The following is a 6,817-nucleotide window of genomic DNA, read 5'->3' as shown; positions in this document are numbered from 1 at the left end:
GTCGCGTCACAAGTGTCTCTAACGCGTCGTTCTGATTACCTAAGCATGGTTAGGTTAGATTAACCAAAGTGTGCGTAAAACGTTACGCTGGATTAGTATGTCGCGACTCAAGTCTCTTTAACGCGTCGTTCCGATTACCAAAGCATGGTTAGGTTATATTATGCAAAGTGTGCGTGAAAAGTAACGTTAGATTAGTATGGCGCGTCCTATGTCTCTTTAATGCATCGTTCCGATTACCTAAGCATGGTTAGGTTATACTACGCAAAGTGTGCATGAAAAGTTACACTAGATTAGTATGTCACGTCGCAAGTCTATTTAACGCGTCGTTCCGATTACCTAAGCATGGTTAGGTTATTTTACACAAAGTATGCGTGAAAAGTGACGCAAGATTAGTATGTCGGGTCTCAAGTCTCTTTAACGCGTCGTTCCGATTACCTAAGCATGGTTATGTTATATTACGCCAAGTGCGCGTTAAAAGAGTCGCTAGATTAGTATGTCACGTCACAAGTCTCTTTAACGAGTCGTTATGATTACCTATGCATGGTTAAGTAATACTACCAAAAGTGTGCGTAAAAAGTGACGCTAGATTAGTATGACGCGTCTCAAATTATTTAAATGTGTCGTTCTGCGTAAAAAGTGACGCTAGATTAGTATGGCGCGTCTCAAGTCTCTTTAACGCATCGTTTCGATTACTATGCTTATGTCACGTTACAAGTCTCTCTAACAAATCGTTTCGATTACCAAAGCATGTTTAGGTTAACGCAAAGTGTGCGTGAAAATTGATAGTAAATTAGTAAGTCGCGTCTCAAGTCTCTTTAACGCGTCGTTTCGATTACCTAAGTATGGTTAGGTTATTGTACACAGAGTGAGCGTGAAAAGTGTCGCTAGATTAGCATGTCGCGTCTCAAGTCTCTTTAACGCGTCATTCCGATTACCTAAGAATGGTTAGGTTATCTTACGCAAAGTGTGCGTGAAAAGTGACGCTAGATTAGTATGTCGCGTCTCAAGTCTCTTTAACGCGTCGTTCCGATTACCTAAGCATGGTTATGTTATATTACGCCAAGTGCACGTTTAAAGTGTCGCTAGATTAGTATGTCGCATCACAAGTCCCTTTAACGCGTTGTTACAATTACCTAAGCATGGTTAAGTTATATTACGCAAAGTGTGTATAAAAAGTGACGCTAGATTAGTATGGCGCGCCTCAAGTCTCTTTAACGCATCGTTTCAATTATCTAAGCATGGTTAGGTTATTTTATGCAAAGTGTGCGTGAAAAGTGACGCTAGATTAGTATGTTGCATCTTAAGTCTCTTTAACGCGTCGTTCCGATTACCTATGCATGGGTAGGTTATTTTACGTAAAGTGTGCGTGAAAAGTGACGCTAGATTAGTATGTTGCGTCTCAAGTCTCTTTAGCACGTCGTACCGATTACCTAAGCATGGCTAGGTTATACTGCGCAAAGAGTGTGTGAATAGTGACTCTAGATTAGTATGTCGCGTTTCGAGTCTCTTTAACGCGTCGTTTCGATTACCATACTTATCTTGCTTAACAAGTGTCTCTGACGCGTCATTCTGATTATCAAAGCATGGTTAGGTTATATTATGCAAAGTGTGCATGAAAAGTGACAATAAATTAGTATGTCCTGCCTCAAGTCTCTTTATCATGTCGTTCTGATTACCCATGGATATGTTATATTACGCCAAGTGCGCGTTAAAAGTGTCGCCAGATTAGTATGTCACATCACAAGTCTCTTCAACGCGTTGTTACGGTTACATAAGAACGGTTAGGTTATACTACGCAAAGTTTGTGTAAAAAGTGATGCTAGATTAGTATGTCGTGTCTCAAGTCTCTTTAACGCGTCGTTTCGATTACCATGCTTATGTTACATTACAAGTCTCTTTAACGCGTCATTCCGGTTATCTAAGCATGTTTAGATTATAATAAGCAAAGAGGGGTTAAAAAGTGACGCTAGATTAGTATGGCGCGTTTCAAGTCTCTTTAACACGTCTTTTCGATTACCATGCTTATGTCGCGTCACAAGTGTCTCTAACGCGTCGTTCTGATTACCTAAGCGTGGTTAATTTATATTACGCAAAGTGTCCGTGAAAAGTTACAATAGATTAGTATGTCACGTCTTAAGTCTCTTTAACTCGTTGTTCTGATTACCTAAGCATGGTTAAGTTATATTACGCAAAGTGTGCGTGAAAAGTGACTCTAGATAAGTATGTCGCGTCTCAAATCTCTTTAACTCGTCGTTCTGATTACCTAAGCATGGTTAAGTTATATTACGCAAAGTGTGCGTGAAAAGTGACGCTCGATTAGTATGTCGCGTCTCAAGTCTCTTTAACGCGTCGTTCTGATTACCTAATCATGGTTTCGTTTTATTACACCAAGTGTGCGTTAAAAGTGTTGCTAGATTAGTATGTCGCGTCACAAGACCCTTTAACGCGTTGTTACGATTACCTAAGCATGGTTAGGTTATATTACGCAAAGTATGCGTAAAAAGTGACGCTCTAGATTGGCGCGTCTCAAGTATCTTTAACGCGTTGTTTCGATTATCATGCTTATGCACGTCACAAGTCTCTCTAACACGTCGTTCTGATTACCAAAGCATGGTTAGGTTATATTACACAAAGTGTGCATGAAAATAGACAATAGATTAGTATGTCACGTCTCGAGTCTTGTTAACGAGTCATTTCGATTACATATGCATGGTTAGGTCATTTTACGTGCGTGAAAAGTGATGCTAGATTAGTATGTCGTGTCTCAAGTCTCCATAACACGTCGTTCCGATTACCTAAGCATGGTTAAGTTATATTACGCAATGTGTGCGTGGAAACTGTTGCTAGGTTAGTATGTCGCGTCTCAAGTCTCTTTTACGCGTCGTTCCGATTACCTAAGCATGGTTAAGTTATATTACGCAAAATGTGCGTGAAAAGTGACGCTAGATTAGTATGTCGTATCTCAAGTCTCTTTAATGCGTCGTTCCGATTACCTAAACTTGGTTAGGTTATTCTACGCAAAGCGTGCGTAAAGAGTGACGCTAGATTAGTATGGCGCGTTTCAAAAATCTTTAACACGTCATTTCGATTACCATGCTCATGTCGCGTCACAAGTGTCTCCAACGCGTCGTTCTAATTACCAAAGAAAAGTGTGCGTGAAAAGTGACAATATATTAGTATGTCGCGTCTCAAGTCGCTTTAAAGTGTCGTTCTGATGACCTAAGCTTGGTTAGGTTATTCTACGCAAAGTGTGCGTGAAAAGTGACGCTAGATTGGTATGTCGCTTCTCAAGTCCCTTTAACGTGTGTTCCGATTACCTAAGCATTGTTAGGTTATATTACGCAAAGTGTGCGTGAAAAGTGACCCTAGATTAGTATATCGCGTCTCAAGTATCTTTAACACGTCGTTTTGATTACCAAAGCATGGTTATGTTATATTACGCCAAGTGCAAGTTAAAAGTATCGCTAGATTAGTATGTCGCATCACTAGTCTTTTTAACGCATTGTTATGTTACCTAAATATGGTTAAGTTATATTACGCAAAGTGTGCGTAAAAAGTGTCGTTAGATTAGTATGGCACGTCTCAAGTCTCTTTAACGCATTGTTTCGATTACCATGCATATGTCACATTACAAGTCTCTTTAACACATCGTTCTGATTACGATAGCATGGTTAGGTTAAATACACAAATTGTGCGTGAAAAGCGACAATTGTAGTATGTCGCGTCACATGTCTCTTTAACCCGTCGTTCCAATTACCTAAGCATGGTTGGGTTATTTTACGCAAAGTGTGCGTGAAAAGTGATGCTAGATTAGTATGTCGTGTCACAAGTCTCTTTAACGCGTTGTTCCAATTACCCAAGCATGGTTTAGTTATATTATGCGATATGTGCGTGAAAACTGTTGCTAGGTTACGTTCTAATTACCTAATAATCATGGTTAGGTTATTTTACGCGAAGTGTGCGTGAAAACTGACGCTAGATTAGTATGTCGCGTCTCAAGTCTCTTTAACGCGTCGTTGTGAATAACTAAGCATGGTTAGGTTATATTCCGCAAAGCGTGCGTCAAAAGTGATGCTAGATTAGTATGGCGCGTTTTATGTCTCTTTAACGCATCATTTCAATTACCATCGTTCTGATTACCTAAGCATGGTTAGGTTATATTACGCAAAGTGTGCGTGAGAAGTGACGCTAGATTAGTATGTCGCATCTCAAGTCTCTTTAATGTGTGTTTCGATTACCTAAGCATGGTTAGGTTATATTACGTAAAATGTGCGTGAAAAGTGACGCTAGATTAGTATGCCACCTCCTAAGTCTCTTTCACGCGTCGTTCCGATTACCTAAGCATGGTTAGGTTATATTACGCAAAGTCTGCGTAAAAAGTGACGCTAGATTACTATAGCGCGTCTCAAGTCTCTATAACTCGTCGTTTCGATTACCATGCTTAAGTTGCTTAAAAAGTGTCTTTAACGCGTCGTTCTGATTACCTAAGTATGGTTAGGTTATATTATGCAAAGTGTGTGTCAAAAGTGACAATAGATTAGTATGTCGCGCCTCAAGTCTCTTTAACGCGTCGTTCCGATTACCTAAGCATGGATATGTTATATTACGCCAAGTGCGCGTTAAAAGTGTCGCTAGACTAGTATGTCGCGTCACAAGTCTTTATAACGCGTTGTTACGATTACTTAGACATGGTTAGGTTATATTACGCACAATATGTGTAAAGAGGGACAGTAGATTAGTATGTCGCATCTCAAGTCTCTTTAAGGCATCATTTCGATTACCATGCTTATGTTATGTTACAAATCTCTCTAACACGTCGTACCGATTACCTAAGCATGGTTTGGTTATATTACGCAAAGTGTGTGTGAAAAGTGACAATAGATGAGTATGTCGCGTCTCAAGTGTCTTTAACGCGTCATTACGATTATGTAAGCATGGTTAGGTTATTTTGGGCAAATTGTGCGTGAAAAGTGACGCTAGATTAGTATGTCGCATCTCAAGTCTCTTTAACGTGTCGTTCCGATTACCTAAGCATATTTAGGTTATATTACGCAATGTGTGCGTGAAAACTGTCGCTAGGTTAGTATGTCGTATCTCAAGTCTATTTAACGCGTTGTTCCTATTACCTAAGCATGGTTAGGTTATTTTACGCAAAGTGTGCGTGAAAAGTGATGCTAGATTAGTATGTCGCCTCTCAAGTCTCTTTAGCGCGTCGTTCCGATTACCTAAGCATGGTTAGGTTATATTACGCAAAGTGTGCTTAAAAGGTGAGGCTAGTTTAGTATGGCGTGTTTCAAGTCTCTTTAACATGTCATTTCGATTACCATGCTTATGTCGCGTCATAAGTGTCTCTAACGCGTCGTTCTGATTACCTATGCATGGTTAGGTCATATTACGCAAAGTGTGGTCGATAAATGACAATAGACTAGTATGTCGTGTCTTAAGTCTCTTTAACGCGTCGTTCCGATTACCTAAGCATGGTTAGGTTATTTTACGCAAAGTGTGCGTGAAAAGTGACGCTAGATTAGTATGTTGCGTCATAAGTCTCTTTAACGCGTCGTTCCTATTACTTAAGCATGGTTAGGTTATGTTACGCAACGTGCGCGTGAAAACTGTTGCTAGTTTAGTATGTCGTGTCTCCAGTCTCTTTAATGCGTCGTTTTGATTACCTCATGGTTAGGTTATATTACGCAAAATGTGCGTTAAAAGTGTCGCCAGATTAGTACGTCGCGTCACAAGTCTTTGTAACGTTTGTAAACATTTGGATTAAATCGCCAAAAAGGTGAAATATTTGGTTTTGTTTTGTAACGTTTGTAAACGGTTGACTAAAACTGCTATAAAGGTGAAACGTTTGGATTTGTTTCGTAACGTTTGTAAACAACAAAAAAAGAAATTGTACAGTACGAAATTAAATAAAAAAAGACTGAACTCATAAAAAAAAAGATAGACTGATCGTTCGAGTCGTTCCAATTCATTTAAGCCATAGATATCAAAAAAAGAACGGGAGCGCCGTCTTCGCAAACATGAATAGATTAGGAGAGATGGAGCTTGTACAGTACTACCAGTACCAGAAATGCATCTCCTTTGTCCGCGCGCGATAGCTCTACCTGGCGTGCCGTGCCGTCTTGTATGCAAGCGAAGCGCTATTGGAGGCAATAGAATAAATAGCTCACTAAGCGATGATTGATGTAGCCCCCCACCTCTGAAAGCTGAAGGAAGGCAGTGCCCTCGATTGTTTTATTCTAGAGAGAAGAAAAGAATTATGGCGCCCCAGAACCGTGACATCCAGCAGCAGCATCCCCTTGCGTGCGAGAGACTTCTAGAAAAAAATTCTAAGTCATCACCGGAAAGAGAGGGATTCGAACCCTCGGTACGAATAACTCGTACAACGGATTAGCAATCCGACGCTTTAGTCCACTCAGCCATCTCTCCCGATTGAAAAAGGATACTTACTATGTTACATACAAGTAACGCTTAAAAAATAAAAAAAGCCTTTATTCTTTATTCTTTCTTTATTTTATTACTTTACTTTCAATTTTCAGAATTCTTTCAGAATTCCTTTTTATAGTTCGTTTTTTTTTATATGGTTTTATACGGAGCTATAAAATTTAATACACCCGATATTTAATATCTCCTATTAATTATTCTATTAATATTCATTATTCTAATTATTATATTCATTATATTGTATTAATTTAATTAATAATTTTAATTAATAATTCATTATATAATTAGTAATTTTTTAATTAATTTTTTAAAACAGAATAAAATGTTTATATAAAAATAAAATGTTTATATAAAAATAAAATATATTTAT

The 6,817-nt window shown here is 38.7% G+C and overlaps 1 non-coding gene across 1 annotated transcript; it reads right to left on the bottom strand.

Moving 5' to 3' along the window:
* Nucleotides 1-6,344: 6,344 nt before the first annotated feature.
* TRNAS-GCU (transfer RNA serine (anticodon GCU)) lies at nucleotides 6,345-6,432 on the bottom strand. The gene has a single exon. It is a non-coding gene; the product is annotated as a tRNA-Ser (tRNA).
* Nucleotides 6,433-6,817: the final 385 nt, after the last annotated feature.

This window comes from Mercurialis annua, linkage group LG4 (assembly GCF_937616625.2).
Source record: "Mercurialis annua linkage group LG4, ddMerAnnu1.2, whole genome shotgun sequence".
Lineage (NCBI taxonomy): Eukaryota > Viridiplantae > Streptophyta > Magnoliopsida > Malpighiales > Euphorbiaceae > Mercurialis > Mercurialis annua.
Note: the sequence above shows the minus strand (reverse complement) of the source record. Positions and strands in the feature narration are given on the sequence as shown.